Source organism: Rhea pennata, chromosome 11, assembly GCF_028389875.1.
Source record: "Rhea pennata isolate bPtePen1 chromosome 11, bPtePen1.pri, whole genome shotgun sequence".
Taxonomy (NCBI): Eukaryota; Metazoa; Chordata; class Aves; order Rheiformes; family Rheidae; genus Rhea; species Rhea pennata.
The window spans coordinates 6,848,136-6,875,534 of NC_084673.1; the positions used below are offsets into that span (position 1 = coordinate 6,848,136).

Below are 27,399 nucleotides of genomic sequence, written 5' to 3' on the forward strand. Positions count from 1 at the left end.
TTGCCTCTGAGAAATGCTTTAAAGTGTTCACTGGAATTTTTTAATCATTATGTGCCAAACTCCATCAAATGCATTCATTTATACAGTTTCTCTTCAGTTATAGGAAGGGTTTAGGCATTTTATTTTGTTTTTTTCAATCAAGAAGTGACTTCTAGAAACTCCTAGCACAAAAGCTAAAACCTGTAGGCCACTGTCCACCACATTCAGAAGTATTAGCTTGGGCCCCAAAAACTAAAGGAAAGAAATAAGCACTGGCACGCATAACTAACACTTTTCTTCAAGTGTAACTAGCAAAATCAGAATGGTCAGACCAAAGGTGCTTTCAGGTATCCAACTGCAGGTTGCCTGGGCAATTGCTATTCCTGCAGACCCAGGGACTTCCCATACACAAACTCAAATTTGTGAGTCAAAAAAAAACACCCAGTAACACTACATCTCAAAAGAGAACTGTCAAACATACTCAGCTGAAAAGCTTGAGAAGCAAACCTGATCTGCTGGTAAACTAGTAAACCTGCTTACCACACCTGGAAATACTAAGCAAAAATCTTTCAAATTCTTGGACACCCTAGGCATAAGGGGAGCAGAGAACACCTGGACTGCAACCAATAAGAGAAGTGCTGAGCACCACATACTTGATTTTTCTCAATTAAGGATCAGAGGAAACATAAGAGGTGCAGGCAAACCAAGTGACAAAGGAAGAAAATATTCCTATTTCTTGAGGGCAAAGACAAGAATATTTTACAGCATTTGTGCATCTGCTTTTCAACTCAAAACACATTTTCTCAGTTCCCCAGTCCCTCTCCACACACATGCTCCAAGCAGGCAGAAAAGGTTGAACTAGTTATGAAACAAGCTCCAGTCTCGTTAAAGTCAGCATAAGGATTTAAATGGGATTAGAGTATTTATCTAGATTAACAATGCTTAAGAGCACAGCTACTGAACAAATTGATCTGCGTAGCAGAAGCCACGACTACATTTTTGTTGATTGATCACTTGTCCCCCAACACCTTTCCTCTAACAGCATCCACAGGGCCGATATACATCCTACCCTACAATATTTTCCCACTCTCTCCCAGTTTTCTAGCCAGATTCCATGGTGCCAGTTCAGGGTGACAAACCTATCCAGCAGCTCACCAGCTCTGAGAGCAAGCGACAAAAGGGCAACCCATCCCTCTTGCTGAAAGTCTTTCCCCTACACATCTACAGTCTCCTTAAAAGTTACAGAAACTTCGTATCATTTGAACTCCAACTGAATTTGCTCAGCTGCAAGTGCAACATAGGCAAGGAGTTTGACAGATCCAGTGACCACACACAGTAGTGTCCTCAAGGAACCAAATGCAAATGCCACATTTTCAGTGAACATAGAGCTCACTATAATTTGTTATACCTGCAAAACTAAAAGCCTAAATTTATACTTCACCTTGCTGTTGCAAAGAATTGCTGCCATGATGAATGTTCTGCTGAACAGTCTCAACTGTGAAGGGCACTGCTACTCAGATATTTGCATCATTTCTCTTGAATTTCATATTCTTTAGATACATCCAAATAACGTAATTTCACAGATATCTTTGTATCTGAGAAAATGACTGCTCAGACCAAGTAGACTCCTGCATTGCATGCCACATTGTAAAAGCCAGCTCCTTCCTAGCAGTTGCTGTTCAGACCCTTTCACTGGTGAGCACTTTCTAGCAGATTTGTCCCTGCTTGTTCTTAAAGCTTATTGCACCAGACTTGCAGGAAATCATCTTTTCTGCCTCCAGTCTCCAATTTAGAAGATACTATCATTGTAAGCTCAAATCAGCATATCATCTTGAGCTAGCGTACTTTACAGTGAGGTATTGGTCTGTCAAAGATTCTTTTTGATGCACTTGCTTCACGAACTTATCCTGAAGTCTATCTTGAATTTAGCCAAAAAAGCTTCAGAAGAACTTCCTAAGCCTCATAATCACGTCAAGTGCCAGGATCTAATAATCTACAAGTATATGGAAACTGTCTGAATTACTAACCTTACCTACTTCCTAATGCAAAGGAAGAGATATCTGCATAGACTCCTTAGAAGTGTTGCTATAACACCATTATGTGAAAATAGTAAGAGTCAGTCATTTAGTGAAGCACATAACTAGATTTTTAATGGTGTAGGCCAAGTGATTTTTCTCCATTTTATTTTTAAACTATATAAAAAAACCAAACAAGTATGTGGCTCATTTTGTGGCCAAATTATTACTTCAGATACTTCTACTCATGCCACTGAGATGGTTCATGGGCCCAGAACAAGCAAGATTCCAGCTTCTGCTTAGAACAGCAGCAGAGAAGCAGTCAGGTCTCCAGACACCCCTTGCCCCCTTTCTTTCTCATGTCCCAGTGGTTTCTCAGCCCCTCTTGACAACTAGAGCAGTGCCCAGCACTGCCGATGTTCACTGCACCACCACAAGCTTTGCCTCTCCCTCCTCATCCTCTGCAACACTGCTCTACCACAGCACTGGTGTGAGGCCAGGGCTCAACTCCAGCTGACTCCTGCTGCGTCCACCCAGAGGGCTTCAAACCAGGCAGCATGGAAGCTGCTCCAGCATAGGCTCTGCAGGAAGCCTGTGCAATGCAGGTGAGCCTCCTCATCTGGGCACCACACCACAGGGTGGTCAGATCAGAGCCAGTGACCCAGATCCCCTTGATGTGGATGCTGCACAAAAACAAAAAGCACCGTAGAACTCCCTCCCATTCAAATATAAGATGGGAAAGAACAAAAATCTATCTAAATGGGTCAGAAGCAGCAAGATGAGTCAAGTGACAGCACTAGAACTAATAGGCATGCAGTTACCTTTACATATAGAAATAAGTATTTCTTTCTCTTATGTGCATTTGCCCATATTTTACTAGCTATTGCACTACCATCCCAATTTGTTTTCCTCTTCCAATCACTTAGCAAGTTGTCTTCTCTAGCAAATATTTTGAATGGCTACACCTGCTCTTGAATATGAATAACATAATGAATTAATTCTGTTATTACATTTAAGACATCTTCTCTCTCCAATTACTTCTCAGTTTACAAAAAGCATTCACATGTAATCTACTCTTGAACATACAGGGTATACAGAATAATTGCACAATAAAGTGCCGCTATTCAAACATGTGCAATTTACATTTAAAATCCTGCTCTTTTTCTTAACATTTTATATTGAAGCTGATTAAAATTATATAGTAATACTACCTTGTAGTTACAACAGTAATATTTAGTATTTATCCAGAAGTTAATGAATATCTACAATCTGTATTAAAAAGGAAAGTGCAAGTTAACAAAAAATTCGATTTGCTGCACTCAAAACCTAAGAAAAATTCTATTTTGACATGTCAGATAATTCCAAGTCTTGGATTTATGAATTAGCATCACAGGTGACAAATGCAGTCTGATACAGTCAGATCAAAAATACCTCTTGCCAATCTTTTAGCTCCTCAGATGCAGAGAACTACCCAAATGCCACTTCCATATCATCTCCAAAACTTTCAACATCCATAAACAAGACATATAAAATGCAGAGGACATTAATTCACAGCACAAATTGACCGCACTATGAGGCGCATTGTCTCCTCGGGTAGAGGCAAGTATCCCCTGCTGCAGCACACTCCACGCTTGGTGCCACTGCCAAGGTTTGGCCCAATATTGGAGCAAGGATCAGCAAAGAGGAATTGGCAAACTTTGGAGGTTACCATGCAATTCAGCAGGTCAGTTCTGTTCTTCTGAAAGCGGTTGAGTTATGCTGTTCTCACAAACCTATTTGGACTTTCATTTTTGGCTTTATTTGGTAGTCTTTGTGAACATTAATATGAATATATTAATATTTTGAAGGACCTGCTATGAGAGGCACCATTTTGACAGCTCTATGAAGGAAAAAACGTAATTAAAATGTATGTGTCCCTGGTTTTCACTAGCTTGGACAGTTGCCTTACCACCACTAGCTGCAGCCACATCTGTGCACAGATTAACACAAGGCTCAGATGCCAAATTAGCCTGCTGAAGTGAACCATGAGCCATAGGAGAACAGAAAACAGAACTTATCTGATAAAAGCCCAAAGATAGCATCAGTGTTACAAAAGATGCTTTGAAATACCCACATCATTTGGAACAGATAATTACATAACATCATAACCAAAAAGAGAATGGGTCTTCCAAATATTTTGTTTCAGAAGACAAACACCTGTGTTTTTAAAGTGTAAATTATTCTACACAGATGTAATTAACATCTGCAGAGTGGATAATATCCTTCACATCTGCTTCTGCTTACTAATTTAACCAATCTTTAAAACATGGAGACATGCAAACTGGAAAGCAAGACTCATTACCTTTGCAACAAAGACCACCAGTTGATTCCCACCAGGACCTGGCCTTATTAACCTTAGTTTTAAATTACAAAGTCACAGATGTACTCATCAGTTGCTTGATGAAGATTCATTTGCCAACCTCATTTCACAAAAGAAGCAATTAACACACAGGCATTACAGTCTGATGACTGAAGTTGTTATAATGCAGGACTAAGGACAAATAGTAAGGCACCTGCATATCTGCAGAAACTAAAAGCTCTCTTAAAAGTTCCAATTAACTGGCATAATTGTAAGAAGTTAAGTAAAATGATCTGTCATGGGCCTGTTCTGCACACAGACAAATAAATTAATGCCTACAAGCACAGTATTGCTATAGCTATAGTGGTTTAAGGACAGAAAGGACTGCATCATTTATTTCACTAATTTATTAGGAAAAACTAGACAAGTCCTTGGCATGCAATCCCTTCACCAGTTCTGACAAAGCAGAAGCAAACGCCAAGCTAAATACAGGTTAGAGACGATTGTCCTTAATTAACCTAATTATGTTGATCATTTCAGCAACTTGCAGGGAAAAGGGAGTTACCACCTTGGGGTAGGGGGGAAGAAGTGCACTGAGAGGGAGAGGAGAGATCAGCATCTGCCAAACAGAAAGGGAAGCAAGGAGTTAGGACTGGAGAGGTCAGCAGGAAGCAAGCAGAGAAAATAACGGACCACAAAAGCCAAGATCCATGTTTCCCATTAGGTGTTTCCCACTGGGCTCCAGCTCCAGGAACCAAGGCTCTCCATTATATCCAGGTAGAGAATTTGGGTAATCCACCCCAGACACTTCAGCACTGCTGAGGACATTTGCACTCATGCCAGGCTTCTCAACCAGAGGCCCAGAATCAGTGTGAAAAATCCCCAAGAAATGCCAGGGGAGCTGCCCATGTTCAGCTGAGCCCTGCAAATCTATCCACAAGCTGGTGCAGATGCACAACCCTGCGACTCACCTGCAAAGCTTGTCATCAGCTCCCTCCCAGTGTCCCAATCCATTTTAAGGCACTGGTGACATGGGACCTAGCTGCACCAAGGCTTCCCTGCCCAAGGCACCAGTTCCCTCTTTCTTGGGCTGTATGGGCACAGATCAGATGCCTACCTCAATCCATGAGCTACCTGCCCATATGCCTTTTCTTACATGTCCAAGGCAGCAGCTTGTCACATAGCTCACGCTGCTGGGCAGATGTGTCAGCCCTTTCACAGCCTAAGTCACATAGGTTATCCCTCTCTCTGCTGCAGTAGGTATTTCAGCACCCCACGCTAGGTCAAGCCTCCAATTTGCAGGCCTTTGCCAGCACACCATGGCAATAAAGCAACAACAAAAACAACAAAAGTCTGTTTTGCAGTAGGAAAAAATTGTTTAGGACAAAAAGGTGTGTGGAGGGCTCTTCTCACAGGTAAGAATTCTATTCATCCCTGAGTTCTTGCTCTGTTTCTGTTTTCAGTCTTGTCACTGTCATTTAACAGCTCACAGGTGCTTGCTGAGTTGTTCATCTTGAGGCTCTCTCCTTGTCAGTGTTTGTTTTCCTTACAGCCATGTAATAGTCAAAAGCACTGCAAACATGCAAGAAATACCCAACAATCAAGTAAACACAGTGTATTTACAGAGCAACTCCATCACCAAGGTATTACTGTGGACTTGTGGATTTAGCCTGAGCCTATTTACCAGGAACAGAAAAACACAACTTGAACAAGTCAAACACACTAGACCACTAAAGCTCAAGGACAAAAAAACCCCATAACCTTCAGACTTAACAGACCAAAATCCTATAAGGAATACAATGAACACATACTACTGGAAAAGAAAGTAAGTGCCCTTGTAATGTGTATTAAGCTAATCTCTCCCTGCAATGGAAAGCATATTTTAATTTCCAAATCAGATTCTTCAGCAGCTAAGCTTTTCCAAACAGATTCAGAGACACAGAAATGCTATTTCAGAAGATGCCCAGTGAAGTGTTTTCAGCAAAGACAAAACAAGTCAATGACAAGTAATAACCATACAATCCTGGGTCTGCATCATCTGTCCAGATATTAACAGTTAAGTGTACTGTTCCCCACAGTTTCGCTTCCAAGATCACCTGCCTGCTCAGTGCTTGAATGATAAAATTGGTACAACTAATCCTGATTGGCTGAGACATTCTATCGTTATCTCACTATTTAGTAGCAACACTGCTGAACATACATAAGGAAAAACACAATTGGAGCAGTACATAGATGGATTTCCTTGCATTGCCACAAACAAAGAATTAAGACAGTTTGAGGAGGCATGTCATCACCAAAAAGTTTTCCAGTGAAATAAGCAGGTTGTGCTGACCTTATTCTTAATTAAGGAAGTTTACTTAGCTAAACAGTCTGGAAAATGTAGTCTTTTGGGGATACACTTTCAGTATGAAAGCACTATGGCAGAACTTGCACACATGGAGCAAAGAACCACACCTGAATTATGAAATATTCAATAGCTCCTATACAATTAGGGGAAGAGCTTTCACACATTCTGGGTAACACACAAAAAAAACAACTTCGTGGTTTTGAGAACAACTCTTATTACCTAGTGACTCTGCAGGAATACACTACTCCATCCTTCCATTCAGTTTGGAAACTCTTGCTCCAAACCAAAGCACAGAATATGTTTTTATTCATCATGTGGATGCAATAACCTCCTTAGATGGTACCCTGACCCTAGACATACGAAGGGGAAAACCCCACACCACAGAAGCTTTCCAGAAGTACAGGCATTACTTTTGGGCAGCAATTTAAAGAGGTATCAATTTAAAATTAGAAACTACTATAACTGTCAACTGAAAGAAACCTATTCTGGCCAGCTCTTTGCTTTCATGAAAATAAAAGGGTTACAACAGAAACTTGATCAGGAACATTTCATTTACACCAAACCTGTTGTTCTCAGAGGCAGTGTGCAATAATCTTTTTTTTTTTTTTAACCTTCAAGTGAGTTTTCTTTAAAATGTCATTTTTGATAGTTATGTAGACTTCCACAGAGCATATACACATATATATATATGTATATTAAAAAAACCTTTAAATCAGAGGGGACAAGTAAATCATCTTACTACACTACCTGTATGCCACCGGTTATTTACACTGCTCTCTCCAGAAGGAGCCTGTTAACTTGGATCAAGAATCCTCCAGGTAGGGAAGAAAAAAAAAAAGAAAAAGAAAAGAAAACACACAATCAGTTCAGCTATTTGCAAAGAAAAGCCTCCCAAGTAAGCACGTGCTTCCTACAGGAAAGGGAACACAGAAACACTCTGCTGTACCCACCAAAATTGAAGTCTTACCACAGACGCCACTGCAGACGGTGGAGCTCGGTTGGTCACTAACCAATGATTGCCCCAGGGAATAACGCAGAATCCCTATCAAGGCACACAGCTAAATGTCTCCGCAAGAAATTGTTCAGCAATACAATTAGCAGATAATGTAACCAGACATGCCTCATGGAAATGAATGGCTTAAACTCCAAGCTAATCAGTGCCTAAAGTGATTGTTACTGGTAACATCTCACATAAGCTTAAACCACCACAGTTCTGCAAAACCAGCCTAGAGCCACAGGGACATTCACACTGAACACAGGGTGAACACAGCTGAACGATACGGGCAGAAAGAGAAAAGCACTGCACATCTGTAATTCAGTATTTGTTATTCAAGTCATCCTTGTATTGTTATTCAAACAATTCTTATTAAGAAGTTATGGATAATTTGTTTTATCAGCCCCACCAAGTCAACAGTGGCTGGGGCAGCTGAGGTGAAACCAAGCTGCAGAAACCACATGTGGACTGTCAGAGGAAGGTACTTGTCTGTTGACCACCTAGACACACACACGCTCTGTGCACTGAGTGCCTGAAGACACATGGTGTGAACAGGCCTTCAGGCACCAAACCTGCACACATGCATAATTTTGCATGAGTGAATAGTTTCAACAACTCTGGTGTTTGCAAAAGAATTGAAGCATTAAGAATTCAAGCAAACTGACTATCCTACTTCCCCCATCAAAACAGCACAAGCATATGTCATCACTCATCTCCTCTGTTACAAATGCTAAATTATCCTTTAATGGTTATAAAAACAAGGACCAGCAATCCAAGCAGAGCAAGAGGGTAAGTAAGTGTCAAAGACAGTATAACTTAAATGAAAGCCAGAATTGGAATTTAAATGCCTCCAATTTCATATGAAAAACTTCTTACAGTAGTCAACAGGCATCATGTACCTGCAAATTTACAATCTGCTACATTACCCAGCAGGAATATCACTGAAACCAAGTACTGCAAGACACACTCCAAAATGCCAATGTGCAGGTTAAGTCTCTGAAAGATTTACCTCTGTAAAAAAAAAAAAAAAAAAAAAAAAAAAAAAAAAAGAGAGAGAGAGAGAGAGAGAGAGAGAGAGAGATTTTTAAAACCAGAAATGGGCTAGTAAAATTAACCAAGGATGAAGAGGGACTTAAATAGCTCTTTCTTCTAAAGCCAATGGCAAAAATCAAACCAATTAGAAGCACGATCGGAGCTAGTTTTAGTTGACTGCTAGCACCTCAGGCAAAAATATTGCTGAAGCAGAGCTGACCTTGGTTTCTAATTTAGCTGTCAGTAGGAAGAGGCTAGAAGAGATAGAGAAATACATTATAAGTAATAGAAGCAAAGAGAAGAGTTTGAGCCATACTGGGCACATGGTTTCCACCAACTTCTCATGCCAAGTCTGGACTGAAGCAAGAATAAAACTAAGAGGAAGAAAGAAAAACTAAGGCAAGAGAAGTGCACAGACACACATGAAATAGACTTTTCTAAAATATATATATATATATATATATATATATATATATATATATATATATATATATATATATATATATATATATATATATATTTAGAGCCATGTGTTCTCAGGAAAAGTCATTTCAAATTCCTTGCACTGACTGTTGCAGATGGATATTTCCTGGAGAGTGAATCCTCTCACTTAACCTAGCAGCACAGGAGTTTGATGCTGCATGTTCTCGGACAGGAATATCTCATTATACTGGTTAAGTACTACAACAAGCTTCAAGCAACAAGTCTACCAAGGACACCTTGTCCATCCGTATACCATCTGCAGCCCTTTGTTACAGAACTGTATCAGCTGGCTTCATCTACGACAATAACACAGTCAGTGTGACAACAGCAATATTTGCAAGAGTTCAGAGGACAGAAATGCAATAGCTACATCAACACCAAGAGATTAACTCTGCCCAAGGCAACACTTTTGTTTTACAAGACACCTTGCAAAAAAGGCAGTGCGCCAGTCACACTGACAGTCTGGCTACATCAGCAACAAGGCACTTCACTAGCCAGGCCAACCATTAAGCAACATCAACACAGAAAACATACAGCAGGATGCTGCTCTGGACGTCCCCAAAAGGAATATACCACCTAAGAACAATCCATATCTGGTCAACACCAGCCAGTACACCAGCCAAGCTAGCTAGAGCTAAACTAACCCCGAGACACTGAGCTCCAGAGCTCAAGCCAATCAACCCAAGCAGATAACCCACTCCATTTCTGTAGCTGGATTCATAAAATTCTGGACTAAAAACTAAACAATCAAGTAAGATGAGTCTTTCAATGCAAAATCTTTCAGCACACCACTCCCCTCTTGTTCAAGGACACAGATGTTATGAATACACTAAGCAAATTAATAAATAATTACAGTAATTGGATATAAAAATAAGACAACTTACAAAAAAGTTCAAGGTGTAATCTTCTTCCAGTTAGTCATAAAAAAATACAGCAGTCCAAATAAACACCACAATAGAACAAAAACTGAAAATAAATTCAACAATGCTGCTTTTTATCAGCTTTTCCTCCGGGTCTGACAGGCAAGCGCTTGCAGCAAATGATACCTACCATCCTTTGCAATTCTGAATCACAGAATTCAGTCTGCTACAGTTAGCCTGCAGCTTGAGCAAAGACTGTATTCTTCTTAGGAGGAAGGGCAAGGGCAGGAAGCTATTGCTCCTCATGACAAACAGTGAGCCCAGGGTCCTTTACAGCGCGAGTCGCCTCTCTGCCCACAGCCACGTTTCGAGACACCACAGGTCCAACCACTCACCCACCTGGGGGATGCAGGAGGAACTTTTCTTTGCAGAAAGGACTGCCAAGGTGCACTTTTTTTGCAGCAGCTTCCAGGGTTTAGGCAGATCAAAAATAGCTCCTCATGATTTACAAGGCTATTACAGGAGTAGAGGAGGGATTTAAAAGTTTGTCTTTCCATCTCAGCTCACAGCTGACATCCCATAGAGGTGGAGAAACTGAAAAAGGGACCAGTTCCCAGAGGTAGTCAAAATGCAGGAAATAACTAGGGAACCTGGCAGCCCGCTGAGAGGTGAACAACTGAGTTATTGCAGATAGGGACACCCTTCATATGTGCCCTTAACCTCTCCTCCAGAAGGCAAGAGGACCCCGTTCCCGCAGCACAGGCTAAAGAGACCAACCCAAGCAGCAGCAAAGAGGAGTGCTTAACACCACTGCACCGCCTAAAGGCCACTTGCTGCAAAAGATGAAAACCTGGCTGCTACATTAAAAATAAATAAATAAATCTAATAAAGTTTGTCTCCTATTTTAAAATCTGTCCCATGCCTTTCTCATTTGCCTGTATGTCCTGACCAATTAGCTGACGTCAAAGCCTTGTCACACACAGTTTTAATTGATTTACTCAAGTCAATGAGCAAGGAATAATTACATTTTGGAAAATAATGCTGGGCAGACTAGGGCAGCCTGCTTTGCTGTCATGAGACTTGAGTTCAAAACAAAGGCAGATCTGGATTCATCCCACTGTTCAGTTTAAGCTTCAGAATGCCCAGTGCTGGGTCTAATCATCAGCCAACACACAGATTTTTTCATATCAGTGCAGTATTGAGCCTATAAGTGCAATCATGTTCCTTGTAAAGATGCTATTTATCTGGCAATAAACTTACACTAATCAAAGTAGTATTAGTTTCAAATTTATAAAGCATGACCCATTCCCTTTGGTGTAGCACATTCCAAATCTGAACAGTGAATAGAAAATGCTCATAAAACCCTAACCATTTCATACTTCCTGGAGGTATCAGATAAACAGGCAGTGGCATCAGTTTTTGACCCCACTAAAAAGATTCTGTATTCCCACCATACATATCAAGGTACTAATCATCCTTTAAGACCTTCAAGTCAATAATCCTTATGCTTGTGAATAAAGGTAAAGCATGAATAAAGGAAAGAGAAAGATGAAGAAAGCTGTTGATAGACTTGCTCAGTTTTGATATCGTAAATCTCCAAACCAAGTTTTGACATACAGACTAGCCATAACATAACAGAACCGGAGAAGCAGCAGAAAATCAGCAGCTGCCTCTGAAGCCACCCAGCACACACTAAAATTTCATGCCACAGTTTCAGCTGCAGTATCTTCTAGCAATCTCTGAAAAATTAAACTTAGGGTTCTGCCACGTTTTCCTCACTGACAGGGTTTTCTGTTGACTTGCAAGATCAGAGCCCAGGAACCAAATCATATCTTATGTGCTGCATTCTGCATCAAAATCACTGGAATTACTATGGCAGTTAGTCCTACACACACACACACCACACTGCAGAATCAAGTCTCAATATAGAACTTACGATCTATTTTAAAATAAACCCGCAGAAAGGTAGAATACAACATGGACTCAACACAACTGTAGTATTTTTCTTAAAGCAAAAAAAAAAAATAATTAAAATACTTGTCCTTCCTTCATCACAACAGCGGCCAACACCACAAAACGCTAAGCGTATCACACTCCAGCTAAGGGTATTATTTATCATGATGAATACTGTGCAAACTATGGTTTAAACTTGACAAGACAACGCTGGTTTGAATTCTATTCTTCATAAGCTGTCAGCCAAATAAATAGAGATTAGTAAAGGCTCTTACCTGTAGAGCTATTCAAAAACATGCCCCATGTGCACTGATACTTCAAAACAGTAACAAAAGAGACTGCAAAAAGGAAGCCACAGTAATTAAAAATAAAGACTACAGACTATATTAATTGTTTCACATTAAGTGTCATAATTTGATGATGAATTAATAGCAACAATTCTAACAACTTTATGGAAGTAATTCATTGCCTTCCCCTGAGTGATGGGGATACTACCTTGACAAACAGCTCATTGATACGTGTTTGAGTGAGCGGGATGAAAGTGTACTGTGTTCTGTTGGTTTCTTTTACAAATCCTTTGTCACTCACTCGGTCTCTCTCATACAGAGAATCGCTCCTTCTGAAATACATTTAATGCAAGAACTTACAACAGTGGGAACATGACACGACAGGAATGTGATGTTCACCGATACAGGGCCCAACCCTGAGTGCTAAGTGGTTTCAAGTAGAGATGCTCAGCACCTTTTGCAGGACTGATTTTCAGTGTTTTTTACAATGTTTAGGCTGTCAAATCAGTGTGCTTTTACTACAGCCTGATATTCTCCTTATTGCAGAGCGCTTCTAAGACAGGGCTGTTTGGGATTCTTTTCCTTCTGTACTATTAGAGAACTCTGTTTATGCCATTAGAAAACACAGAAGTGCCTAAATTTTCTTTCAGGCTGCTTTATCTGTGAAATCGAGATTTGGCATCAATTTCCAAATAATTACATCTGATAATCAAGTCTTAATCACCTTACACAAGGAAAGTCTTGAAGGTAGAAGCACATGCTTCAAATTCAACGGAAATTTGTGTGTACCAGGCTACATACTACCTGCAACACATCAGTAAATTTATCTATCTACCCTGTCTATAATAGTCCCCTACCTTTCAAATCAAGGAGGACTTCCAAACTGCACTTTTGAGTGTCACAAGGTTCATCAATGATGGTAAAGCACACTGGCTTTCACAGTACTGGTTGTGAAGGCTGATGTTTGTCTCAAGCTGGTGCAATCCCAGGAAAATGATTCTGCCTTTTTTTTTTTTTTTTTAATGATAAGTGGAGAGTTGAACTCTGGGAAACTCAAGCATAGAAAGACCATGATTTGAAGACTTTATTTAAACAAGTAGTTTCATGCTTATGCGTTTGAATCAATTCATGCAGGACAGATTTTAATAAGCACTACAAAAACACTTCAATATACTGAACTCTGGAGATCATTAAAAAACTCGGACTAGATGATAGAAGCTTTTTAAATTCTTGAGCTCTGAATGACTGGACAGCTGCTCCACATTGAGCTGGGTCTCGATTCTTGATTTCAGAAATTACTATTATTTTAATCTGTAAACACAGTTCTTCCTCTTAATGAGATGTTCAGCCTCTCCCTGCCACTTTCCAGTTTGGGTGCTTTCCTGATAAATCACAAAACATGTAACTGGTAAAAAGCTACCTAGGCAATCAACTCCATGACGGCCTCAGCTAATCCTGCATACAAAGATATTTCTCTTTGTGCACACAATATTCACAACAGCTTCAGTGGCTTAAACACCAACTGCTCTGCCTGCTCCCACCGACAGTAATGGCAATCCTGTACCTTTGGTCCTCTTGTAAAAAGCCCCAGAGTCTCAGCAAATTCGTAAGCTTCTTTTCCTCCTTGCACCTCCCCAGCTGCATCACAAGATTCATCCTTACCTTGAACCTGGCTCCACTAAGACCCTTTCCACTGATCACTTCCTGCCTGAGCCACCCCCATAACTTTTTATAGTCTTCATAAATCCATACTCCATAGTGAGGAAATGCAGTAGTCAGGCTATTATTACACTCCCGGAAGCAATGATAAATTATGCCCATAATCTTCCCTCTTCCATTACATTTTTCAGCCCCCTCATGCTCTCCAGAGCCTTTTCAAAGCTAATTTTCTGACATTGAAAGTTCTCTGGTATTTGTTTTCTCCTACCACTCCATCATGCTTTCTCCCGCTTGCATTCTAATCTCAGCGTCTTATTCCCTCTGCAAATCTCAAAGCAATTGAAAGTTCCTCCTTCACCGTATAATATGCAGTGAAATAGAAGCAACACACTTTCAGGCCTAACAGTACATATTAACAAAACCTCACTATCTCACTACAAAATTTCCTGCCATCCTCCAAATCACTCACTCATATTTCTGCTTAGTTCATCTTTTTTTTTTTTTTTTTTTAACTGTAATATTCTAAAATCTATTCCCAGCATTGATCAAAAAAAAATTTAGGTACTCTGAGCATTCTCAGAAGTCTTGCATAAAGAAGTCTCTACTAGAGGGAATTCTCAAAGTGAAACAAGGACAGAAATGGAAAATTTGGCAAGTTTTTTCCTCAAAATAATTCTGATGCACTCCTTTGTCCTGAGTAGCTCTAAAGATGTTTTGCTTATATCTCAGTGAGGGGGAACAAACAAGTGTCTGAACTCCGCAGTTGTCATGAAGCAGAATGGACATTTCCGGAGCTCTGCATAGTCCCACTTTCTCACACCTTTCTATCATCAACTTAAGCGATCTAAACATCTGCTAATTGCACTGCCCCAAAAGGTACCGTTTTACCTTCCTCCAATCTTTTAGGTTGTCTCCTTTCTGTTGCTACCTTAACATCCACAAAGCTTTCATTCCTTCTCATCTCCTAGTATTTCAGTATCTCATATGAAAGAGAAGTATTTAAACCCATCTGTTACTCCCAGTGCCTCAGAAATCGCTTAATACAAACTCCTCCCAAGGACAAACTTGAAAATTGGTTTCTGCACTGACACTTCGTTAAAAATCCACAGAAACCAAAAATGCAGCTGCCAAAATGCACCTGTCTGCCTTATGGGCCTCCAGAAGCATCTGCCCCTAGCCAGGAGATGCTCTGAAGCCAGAGGAGGAACAGAAAACAGGTCACATCTCATTCCAAAAACTCTGCTCCTAGGACTGTCATTATCTTTCTGCCTTTCAAACAGATGATCAAGAGACCTTGTATTTAATCCCTTTTGACTTATTTCTCTTTCACATTAATTCCGTTTTACCAACTCCCGCTAAAATAAAGAGCGTCGCTCACTCTTTATAAAGCAATGAAGGGAGGTGAAGGAAAGGGGGGGAAAGAAGGGCAGCAGATGAAACCCCTTCCACTTCTCCTTGCCGATTGCTTGAAAACAGTCAGCTATTTTTGGCAGGCTCTGAACATTCAGTCACTAGTATGCAAGATGAGACGCAAACATAGTTGCTAAAGTAGAGCACATTACAAATAAAACTGCACTGATTATACATCAGTGTGATTGCAGAGACCTTCCTCCTGTTTGCAGTCAGGAGGAATATACTTCAGCTTCAAGGAGCACCTGCACTACACAGTGGTCTCACACAATTACCAATAACCCCCTCCGCTCCCTCTAAAATGCACACACCTGTAATTCCCACCACTACAACTTCCCAAAATACCACATCTTTAGTGCACTAGACAGACTTTCATGGTTCAAGGATTTCAGTCCTCTTCCCCACAAGAAGTGACAGTGTCTTGCAGTGGCAATTGGGCCCATCACAGTTTATCCTCTTGCAGCGCTCGGAAGAACAAAATGCAAGTGACAGTGGTTCAGATTGCTGAGTATAATTAAAATTTTAAAAACCCACACATTTTCAAGGTAGGATTCTAGCAGAGCTTGGGCAAACTGAGAATATGAGCAACGTAAAAAATTTCTATATGCCTATCAAATAAAAGCTAGCTGTATGGAAACTCCTAGCTGATGTAAAAACCAAAGAAAATACATTTCCATTCAAGCTCTTTAAAAGCATTTCTGCAAAGTGTAGGAATAAGTCCTACAAGGCACAGGAATAAGTCAAACTACTCAAGTACTATAGTACCAGTGAACTGCATACAGAGGTGAGGTAAAAAAAAAGGTGCCTGACACCTTCTTAGCTTTTGGCAACTAGTGAAATAAATCTGAAAAAAACAAAATTACCAGAAAGCTCTCTCCCCATTTACATCTGCTGGGCAGATAACAGCATTCACAGCAGAATAAATATTCCTGAGAAAACTTACAACTCTGAAGCACAGTTTGACTGAGATCTGAGTAGATAACATGCTGTAGATCATTTAAAGTTTATTCTATAACATTCATTTCTTTCACCAACTGTCTACTTCCTTTCCTCCTAAGCTCCATTTTTTTTCTATTTTATCTTTCTTATTTATGCAAAAAATCCCTGCATATTTCCCCTTGATTTAATGTAAATCAGAATTATTTTAAATTTCAGAAAAAGTCACCTCCAACATAATGGAAGCATTCTGAGGATACAATACGTAAAATGAACAAAAAACCAATCAGATTTCTGCTAATTACTTATTGACCAACTGGACTTGCAAATACATCAGATAGAGGGAGGCAAGAGGGAACAGCTTTGTAATTCCTAGGCTTTTATAATTAGAGCAAGCATACAAATAAAGTCTAGATAAACCTGCTGGGAGTTCCCAATCATCTCCCTCTTCCACCTACACAGCTCAACTCCCAGGTGAAACTGCTGACATAAATGCAAGGGAACTTTCCAAGTGAAAGACAGAATTTTCTACTTTATTCTCTTCACCCTTTCTAATAAGAAGTGCAATTAGCAGATTACTACTATCATCTGAAGTTGCAACAGAGCAATAAAGCCATTTTTCACTACCAAAACATAATACAAATATTTACCTTCTTGGTACGATAGTTTAAGGGGATGGAGGACAAAGAACAAAAACAATCAGAGATGCTGGCATCATTGCTGATGAAACCCCACATCTCTACTGCCAGCTTTGGGCATTGGAGCTTACGCAAACGGGGACAGAGGACTTCTGAGCAGCACAGCAATGGCACTGGACTGCCCAGGCTGCACCTGTGAATGATACACAGAGGTGAAACTGCTGCTTTGCGAAAGCTAGCAGAGGCCCATGGGCCACTTACACGTTCAGCCCTGGATACACGGTACATAAATTCTGCCTGACCTCCACCAAGAAAGGGATTTGTCCTAGATCAGGTGGTAACTAAAAGCACATGTACCAAAAATACTAAGCATTGTTCAAACACTATTCTCAAAGCAACAAATGGAGCCTTATATAAATGCTGCCAAGCCTTAGCTGGAAGCACCTAGCAGTTCCTTGGGCTGCAGGAGAGAGATCTCTATAGAACACCTTGGTTTTGGCTCCAACCACAGCCGCAGGTAGGTGCTTCAGAAGCAGGCGTGCATAATGCAACGCAGACCACAAAAGGGCGATGCCACTGCTACTGCAGGAGTCTCCCCCTCCTTCCTGCCTCCATCCAGTCCCTCCGCTCCCCTCCACCTCGGCAATGCTCTAATTACTTAAAGGACAGAAAAAGCCTTCAGTCCCTGCCAACCCTTTCTTCCCTCGGCAGTGACCTTGCCTCACCCATCACTCTCACAAAACTAATTAAGTGGAGAACACAGTCTCACTTCACACTCACTTCTCGAAAAGCCCTGAATTGTTACCTGCCCAAGGGTACGAGTCAAATCATTTTCACCTTAGCTTCTCCCAGCAAAACAATACAAATACCGAGCAAGCAGCCAGACCTGACGTCTCAAGGAAGCCCTTTGCATAAGTGACCACAAAAATAATTGCAAGTAACACACTCATTTAGCCTTTTCTTTTTAAACATTTTCTTTCTATGAAAGCTTAGACAAGATGTGGGTTTGGGGAAAGTGGGCTATTTCATTAGGCCAACAAAAACAGCCAGGGAAAAAAGACATTTGCAGCACACAACCCCTCAAGGCATGCTCGACTAAAAGGGGTCCAAACAGCTAGGAAAGTTTCAGTCCAACAAAAGAGATCTGGATCCCCAAGAGCACCCACTGCTGTACAAAACTCAAGTACCTCTCAACTCAGTAACACCAACAGAGCAATTCCTCACCAATGCAAGCTAACTTCCATACACAAAGATCCTGGTCTGAAAATATTTAGTTGTAGTCCTCCAATATGGGAAATGTGACTTCCCAGATTTACAGATGCTCTGTCTGTACACAGGATTGACCATACACAAATTTAGAGGACTTCGTAAAAGTACACATTCGAGGCTTGCTGGATGGAGACTGAGGATCAGGATTTGCCACAGCTCTGTCCCAAAGAAGCGAGCAGTTCATGAACTCCGGACAGTCCCTGCTTCTAAAACACACCAGAGCAGTAACATGCAATGAGGAGAAGAGGAAGAAAGTTAATATTCATTTGACCTAAAACTGTCCTTCAGCATAAAGTTCCCCAAGCACAGGGGTAAGACCAATGCCTTGCAGGAAAGCATAGTAAAAATGGCATAAATACATGTAATGACAATTCTCCAGCATATTGTGGGTGGCCACAGTCCAGAGATACCAGAAGCCTGAGCCATACTAATTTTAATGCGTCTGCTGTGGCTGCTAGTACTCATCCCCTCGCAGCCCCCTGCAATGCTCTGTGGGGCTACTTATCTCCCAAGCTTCATTTGCCTGGGAGATTTTCCTTTGAAAGTGGGATTTACCAATCAGCCAAGAAGAAACTATTGTTTTAAGACTTATTCCAGAAGCAAAAATATCCAACAAAAACTATCCTTTGCTGCCTTCCATACAACGAGTTCTTTGCCATAGACGACAGACTATATGAAAACTGACATTACAAATCTCAAAGTTTGAAGCTTGTGTCTAAAAACATTGACTTACCACAGACTTCCTGAAATATAGCTGAAAAATATTACAGAGCTTCAGCAAGAACATGCTGGCACCTTGATCTCACAGACCACTTCCATTTTTTAATTACTGATATTCTCAACAGACATCAGGGACCACCACCTTGAGATTTAGAGGGAACAGCGATACCTTTTGTAAAGGGTTACTGTAGTTTGTGGAAGCCAAAGCAGTGAGAAAATGAGTAATAGCAGGAGTCAGTCACTGTAAATATCCCAAGCACGGACACATTAACAACCACCCACTAATCAGAGGCAATGCCAGAGGCAGCTCCCACTGGTGTCAATGGGAATTTTGAATGGAGCTGGACCTCAGCCAAGAAATAAGTGTCTGTTGTAACCTGCAGTGTTAATATCCAGGATGATCAAGGGGGCTGAGCCTCAAATTTTGGCTGTGGCTTTCCAGTGGGCGATGCAGGCATCTATTCAAATTGGATTTGCAGCCTCAAAATTCAGACAGGAGGAATAGATTTCCTCCATTTATAATATGAAATAAAAACAGAGTTTAACTACTCATTTTTCAATGGCATTAAATGTCTGCAATACAAACAGCCTCTGATGCTTAAGTCAGTAGCACCAACTGATCGTAAGACCTAACCTATTGCCAGCAAACATCTGCCCAAACAGAGAATCAACTTCACACGTCCAACTGCTACTGCTGATAAAATCTGCCAGGGTTTTATTTTTGGGGACACCAAAAAACGCCTGGCACTCAAACTTCTGGTAACAAGACACAGGAACTCCCTGCCTTACACCTGAGCCGGCCCTGCAGCAGAGACATGCTAGCACCAGCATTCCCTGCCCCCTTCTCACACCCTCCAGCACCTGCTGCCAATTTTGCTTCAGTGGACACAGCCCAAGACATGGTCAGCTTACATGTCGCCTCTACACTGCTCTTCTTCAGTCCCTGAAGTAAGTTTCTTTCTCGTGATTCAGTACTATAGAAATACCACTGTTGAGATCAGCTTCTTTATTTTTGTCAGCTTTTCTATAGAGCTTTCAATCATAAGCTGCATTATACTATATTCTTATAAAGCCAGGAAAAGCAGTAATAGATACCTCAAAGTTTTGACTTCTATTTTTTCTGCCTGGTACTTTCTTTAAGGGCTTTTTCTGCTGTCACTAAATTAGACTAATACCTATACTTGCAAAGTCTTCACCCTTACTGTCACTATTTCAAAACATGCTTTTCAGATTAGAGCTTTCAGCTTTGAAAATACTCCTCCGATTTTGCTTGCTGGAGAATAACAGCATCTGCATTTTGTCACTGCTTCCGGCTGGGTTATCTGACTTGTGCGTGAAGCGACCAAGCTTCCTCGCAGAGAGCAACGGGACAGGAACAGGTCTCCTGCATCTATCACCACAGGGGATGCCAGCAATGCATTAAACAGGTAAAAAGCAAAACAAATATAGAAGAATCCACTGCTGTTATTTAGTTTTGGATTCTCTCCTATGCCCCTTGACTTTCCTTTGCACATCAACATGCAGCCTAGGGCAAGGGTTGATACTACCCCAAACAGAACACGACTTTTCCTAGGTAACTCTCAGGGACATTGGATACACCATCCTCAAAGCGTAGAGTGAAAGTTTTTCGAGTGAGAATTAGGCAAAGTCACTTGCTTTGCCTCACACGCAGCTCCTCCGTGCACCAGAAAGAATCCATCTGCCAGGAACAAGGACATATCCTGGGATGTTCCTTGAACACTTAACAGCTCCTCTCCAGCAGAGGTTGGCTATCGATGACGGCCACAGGACACTGAGCCCGCTGGACAGCAGTGTGGCCAGCCTGCTCCCGTGAGATAGCTCAGGGCAGACCTTGGCTTACAGCACCCTGCAGCTCTCAGAGTGAGATGCTGCAAGTCTTACATATAGTCACAATTATTGCAGCATTTTGCAGAAAGAAGAGCTGCACACCTCTGGTGTCATTATGTTGATTCACAGGGTTTATTTAGGCTGGAATACTTAATTTTTAAACATCCACAGCCAGCTTTAAGAGCCACCAAGTTCTGCACAGAACAGTCATAACCAGGATTTCTAGGCAGGACTTGTAAATGCAGTCCACAAAAACACCTGAATGCAAGCAGTTGCTTCCCTCTTTGGCTTAAGAAAATGTGTCAAGAGAAGTATTCCCTTAAAAAATAGATTTTGGTACTTGTGTTTCATCTGTGCAACTCTACTGAAGCCAGCAGGGCTTTACAAAAGAGGATAATGGACAATTTGACTGAAAATTTCCATCACAACACAGTTACTACCTGCATGGGATCATGCTGCTTCCTACCAAGATCCACAGCTTCTCAGGATTCTGTGCAAACCAGGCTTTTCTACACAAACCCACCCACAAGCTGCTTGTTGAAAGTATCATTCAACATTATACTTAAAGGAGCTATTCCTATTAGGAATAAATCTGGCCCTCACAAAGTTCTGTAGAAAACACCGCAGAAAAGTCTCATCATGAGCACGAGCCCTTGATACGTAAGAAAACATTAGGAGTAAGAAAGGCTGATGCTACCCTTACTAAGCAAGCAAGTGACATATATTATGCAAAATAGCCATAAGAGAGCTTCGTTTACAGCAGGTGTTAAAATTGCAGCATGTATCTCACAGAATGTGAGGTACAGGAAAGCATGACTGCGATAAGCTACCAGCACGCGATACCCAACTGCATTATTCTTCCAAAGAGCAGTTAACTAACCAAAACCACACAGGACAGAAACATGCCCAGTGCCACAGGACAGCTACAGAAGCAGGCAGAAAGTGAGAGCCTACACCTTCCAGAGGAAGCACTGTTTCAGCACACAGAAAAATAAAACAGCCTGTTTTCACAAGGACTTGATCAAAAATAAAAAATCCGTTCCCAGACTGTAACCGTTCCTCACTTTCCTACAGCAGTACCGAACCACCGCACACAGGTACCGATTCCTCCTGTCATATCCAGAGCAGTCTCCTCACTTTGTGAGGAAGGAGAAAGTTTTGATACTACCTCCAAAAGCTCACCACTGGCTCCTGAAAGCCGAAAACCTGCATCGGCTGCTTTGCTCGGGTTTCACAGAACACGCACCTTCTGGTGCACTGACACCGCAGGAATCAAAGCCTTGTGCATCTTGCTCATTAATGACTCATTACCAGCGCATACTGGTGCCCCAATGTTTTGAAACACACACATCGCAAAACCTATAGGCAGCCAACTCAAAACACGGAGTTAAAATGTCAGGAAGATTTGTAAGCATAGCACAAAAACGTATGTCACATTAAAAAAAATGGCAGGGCTCTCACTAAAGCACCAGGATGGTAATTTCATTTTGTATAGGATTGTAACAGTTCTAAATCATGCAAAATAATTCCTCAGAAAGGCAGCAATCTTTTGTTCTGTGTTGCTTTTTAAATAATTTAAGGAGCATTTTGGTGAATAAGGCCGCCATAAAAAAAAGACAGTTACTCAACATGAAAGAAAAATCTAAGACAAAAATATCTATTCAGAAAGTATAAAATTTTACAATGCGTTTGAACAGCAGGCTTTCATGTTTGCCACAAGAAAGAAAAATTTGATGAAGACTCTAAGATAGTGAACCTGAGATACAGCATAGTTAGAAATGAAAAGGCAGAGTTAAAAAAAGTATATATCAAAAAAGATCTCCCAAAACTAATGTTAAGCAAAAGCTTTCAAAATCAAGAAACCAGAAAGTTTTTTTTTTAAAAAAAAAAAGGGGGGGGGGGGGAGAGAGAGAGAGAGAGAGAATAAAAACATGAGTTATCAGGATTTAGCTTCTCAGACTGCTAAAAGTATAAATATCAGCAAAGTGTTGGTTCTGTTTCATAGAATTAGTAAATGAGGAACAGAGTTTTCTCTTTGAAAGGCTGCTAAGAGCACAGCCCTCACCTGGGTATCCCAGCAGCAACAACCTCCTGCACAGGTGCATATTGCAGGAGATACATGGGCTTATTTACAAAAGATACAGTAAAAAACTACTTACTGGAAAGACACACAGCCCGCGCGCACCAGCTACTTATCCCCACAGACTCCTCCAGCACCAAGCGCAGGTAGTGCTGCATGGCGGGAGCTGCACGGGGGATGCACAGCCACCTGTGCAGGCACCCCAGACAGCGGGCTGTGCCCCCTGCATGCACCCCGTGCCCCCAGCATGCACCCCACGGAGGGGTGCCGCCCCCCCAACATGCAGCCCCAGATGAGGGCCCCTCCATGCTCTCGATGAGGAGCCCCCAACATGCACTCCCCAACATGCACCCCAAAGGCAGGCCTTGCACCCCCCCCTCCCGTCCAAGAGGCACCCCGAGAGGGGCTGTTGCCCCTCAGCTGGGGCTGTGCAAGCCCCCCCTTTTTTTTTTTTTTTTTGGGGGGGGGGGTTGTCCGCACCCGCGGTGCCCCACTCCCCCCGCCCAGCTCCGCGTCTCCATGGCGATGGCTCCCCGCTCCGCCGCGGAGCCCCCGGCAGCGCCGAGCACCGCCGCCCCCCGCGCACGCCCCGCCGGGGTGGTGCTGATGGGGCAGAATTACTTTCGGCCGTGCCGCATTGAGCCCGGTGCAGCCCCCGCCAGCCGAGCCCCGCAGCGGCAGGCGGCGGGTCCGCCCGCCCCGATGCCCGGGGTGCCCCCGACGTGCGGGCTGCTCCCAGCGGTGCCCCCCTCCCAGCCCGCGGCACGCGCGGTCCGCCCGGCGGGGCTCGCCTTACCCTTGGAAGCATCTTTCTCTTCTTTGGGCTTGATCACCTTCCCACTCATAGAACCCAGCTTGGGTGGGAAAATCCCCCGGGAGAGTCGCGGGTTCCGGCTGGACCCAGAGAAACCGCCGGCGCGGGCGGGAGCGGGGTGGGTGGGGAGCGAGCGAGCGTGCGTGCGGGGGGCTCCTCCACGGCGAGCACAGAAAAATAATAATCAGGGAATAGGGGAAGGGAGGGAAGAGCTGCGCGCTGGGGCGGTGCGGGTGCTGGCAGCCCGGCGCCGCGCTGCCTGCGCGGGAGAGCGCGGAGAGCGGGGCCGCCGGCAGCCGCAGCACCGAGCCCTGCCGCCGCCCGCCGCGCCGGAGACAAAAGCGATTTTCCCCGTGTCTGCTGCCGGCTCCGGCCGCCTCCTCCCCGCCCCCGCCGCGGCCTCCCCTCCCCGCGGCCGGGGCAGCGCAGCCGGGCCCGGGAGTCCCACCGACGGGGAGCGGCGGGGGGAGCGGGGGGGAGCGGCTTCGCTTGTTTGCTTGGGTTTTATTTATTTATTTATCGCATCCTCGCCTAACAATACCGGGATGGAGCAGCAGCGCTGCAGGCGAGGAGGAGGAGGAGGACGCGCGTCCCCGGCACTGCGGGAGCGGCGGCAGGGTTACGGCTCGCCGGGAGCAGGAGCCACAGCAACCCCCGGCCTCTCTTCCCCTCACCCCGCCGGGTGCCCGTGCCCCCGCATCCCTTCCCCAGCACCCAGCCCCGCTGACCGCCCCCCACACGCTACCCCTGCCCCGGAGGGGGCGGCAGACTCCAGCCAGTCCCCCCCTGCCCGAGGAGCCGCTGCCCCCCACCCAGGGCACCGACAGCCTGTTGCTGCCGGCGCAGGAGCACAGCTGCCCCGCTGGCAGGGGGCAGAGCCTGCTCACCCTCCCCAGCCCGGCTGCCCCATTCCCTCTCAGGACTGGGAAGGGGCAAGCCCTGAAGCTGCTGTCGGGCAGAAGCGCAGCCCAGAGCCCCCCGGCCATAGTGGGATGCGGCACAGCGGCTCCCCAAGAGCCTCAGCTGGGAGAGCCTCCTGCCCTGCTCCCAGGTACCAAAGTCAAAGCCCCAGAAGGGGATAGATGCTAAGCACCCAGGGGAGCCCCCAGCACAGGGACCTCCTCCCCAGACATTTGGAGATGCCTACCCCATAGGAGGCACTGTGCTGGGGCAGAGGCCCTCCCCATGGCCTCTAGGCTGCTTGTCTGGCCCCAGCAAAAGGAGAAGCCAAGCCACAAGGCAAGCAGGGCTCCCTGCACTGGGGGTCTGCACCTCCAGGCTAGCTGGTGGCAGGAAAGCAGCCAGCCACCAGGCCTGGACAGCTGCTATTTTTAGCAGGTGAAATTCCTGCCCCATCCATTTGCTCCCAGGGTGCTTGAGCCTGATGCCGGAGACAGCTGGGGCAGATCGACTTACCATGTCCCAGCAGGCTGCAGCAGGGGCTCCTGCTGCTCTTCCCTGGGTGCTCGCCTCTGCCTTGGGCTGCAGCAGGGGCTCCTAGCCTTGCTCCTGCTCTAGGGAAGGGGCAGCTGCCCTGCTAGCAGACAGAAAAAGCATGCGAGCAAACGAGGTAACTGGCCCCAGCTGGGGTAAGCACTGATTCCCATCTGCATCAGGTGTGATAGCAGGGCACTCCTGGCAGCACCACGGGCTAGTGAGGCTAAGGATGAAGAGTAAGGATTAAGCTGGTCCTCAGGAGACCCTTATGTGTGTGTTTATTAAATGACTTTCTCTGAAGAAATGCACAGGGCACAACACTGAACTTCATGCCCTTGAGCAGGGGCCCTTGGTCTTCTGTGCTGTGGCCGCAGCCTCCGTCTGCATCTGGATCCGGGGAATCGTTCCAGCAGTGTCAACTTTGCTACGTGGGTGCTCAGCGAGCCTTCCGAGGCTCTTCCGCTGGGGCTCCCTCGGTTTAAGGGTGTTTTACTTGAGCCTTTTCAGTGACACTTTTTAAAGACATTGGAGACCCAGTAAGATTATTAAAAAGTTGGGCTTTCTCTTGGCAGTTTCTATCCAGTCAAACCTGGGCCAAAAAACTGGAGAACTGGGGGAAGGAGGGTTCAGCTGAGTGAACATCTTTAAAAGCAGCCTGTGAACTCCAGAAGAGAGATATCAGTTGTCCAGTACAACTTATTTTGACCCTGATTTTCAAAAGTGCTTGCAGTGACTTTGATGGGATCTACAGACAACTCGCACTTCTCACCTGAGGTCTTTCCAGTTACATACTCCTCATCAGAGGCTACTGATAAACTCTGTGGTTATTAGCACTGATGGTAAACTTGCCTTCCATGAGCCATTCCCACCTTTGCCAGGAGATCTGTTAAGTTTTACAGGAATAGTTATTACACTGACCAGGTGAGCCCTATATGCTAAAATTACACGCTAGAATGAGAGAGCAGCTCAGCGTGCTCTGGAGGAGCTGTATGTGCAAAGTGAGGTTACCCTGCTGTTTCCCAACAAGTTAGTTTTTCCCCTTGCTGGTTTGCAAGGCTTAGACATGTCAATTAAAATAGTAATAGCGTATGGTGTTATGCATGCAAAATTAAGAGTATTTGCATGAAGGCTCATGGCGGACTGGGTATGGGCTGCACAGCTTTTACTTGTAAAGCTACTTTGATGGCTGAAGGATTCCCATGGAGAGGGGATCTGAGGTTGAGGTATTGACTTAAGTCTTCACATTCCCACAACAGTCCCATGCTTTGCGGTGAACAACTCTGAATTTGGGATGAGTCACATAAAGTCTGTATTTGAAAGAAACATTGTTAACAAATTCCCAAATAGTTAAACACCCTTGAATCTGGTCTTATCATCTCTGTATGCCGCTTCTCCACTATAACAGAGAGACAGTGTTTCCTCATTCTTTCACAACTGTAATTTTTGAAACTGCAAAGTTCTCGGATGCTGTTGTGACAGACAGTGAGTTACGAACTTCAGCCAGGCTGTGCAGAGCTGTACTTGTACGTGGCTCTCACATGGCACTTGTGCCTCCTGTTAGCAGCATCCTCTGGGGTTTCTGACCGCACCTGGGTGGCTGGGGAAGGTTTAAATCAACACTTTGAGGGGGGTAGGGGAGAGCATAATTAAAAATCAAATATAGTATATTGCTCTAACTCTGCACCTTTCTGGCTCCTCTGCAATTGTGATGGGGCAAACTGAGCAGCAGCAAGCCAGCAACGGAGCGTGCTGAAGCGTCATCTCTACTCTCACATCCCTGAACTCCCCTGCCCAGAGGGACAAATGCACTTGTCCCCACGCACAACAAGGTTGCATGAGCTCTAAGCTCAAAGTGAAACATGAGGCTTTTGCTACAGCAGCGGATCATATTTGGACTCTCCGAGCACTTGCAGCTCGGGAATGCTCTTTGGAAACAGCCCTTTGCCTGACAGGCACGTCAGGGCTGACGCGCTGTGGGGAGCCCATGCCATGGCCGAGGGTATTTATCGCCCCATAACATCTCCCAGAGCATTCTGCATTAGCACAGACCTGGACAAGCTTGGTATCATTTACAGTCTCAAGTTGTAAACCGTAAGTGGCTCAATGTAACATAACTATTGCTGCTTAATGTCCAATAGCTGTACGGTTTGTCCATAAAACAAACGCCCAAGTCCCACAGTAATGAAATGTCTATAGAGACATACATCCTTGTGTTTCGAGACCTGAAGTAGATATAGTAGGGGTGTATCTCCTTAGGACACTTTCTTCCTGCTTTTTTTTCCTGCTTTGGCTTATTCATA

At 43.8% G+C, this 27,399-nt stretch overlaps 1 protein-coding gene across 1 annotated transcript in view; it reads right to left on the bottom strand.

Annotated features, from left to right (window-relative positions):
* The window catches only part of FGF13 (fibroblast growth factor 13), a 253,002-nt gene extending 229,326 nt beyond the window's left edge, over positions 1–23,676 (bottom strand). The window contains exon 1 of the mRNA XM_062584638.1: positions 23,645–23,676. The gene's annotated coding sequence lies outside the window, so the exon portion shown is untranslated. The remainder of the gene's footprint in view (positions 1–23,644) is intronic.
* Positions 23,677–27,399: the final 3,723 nt, after the last annotated feature.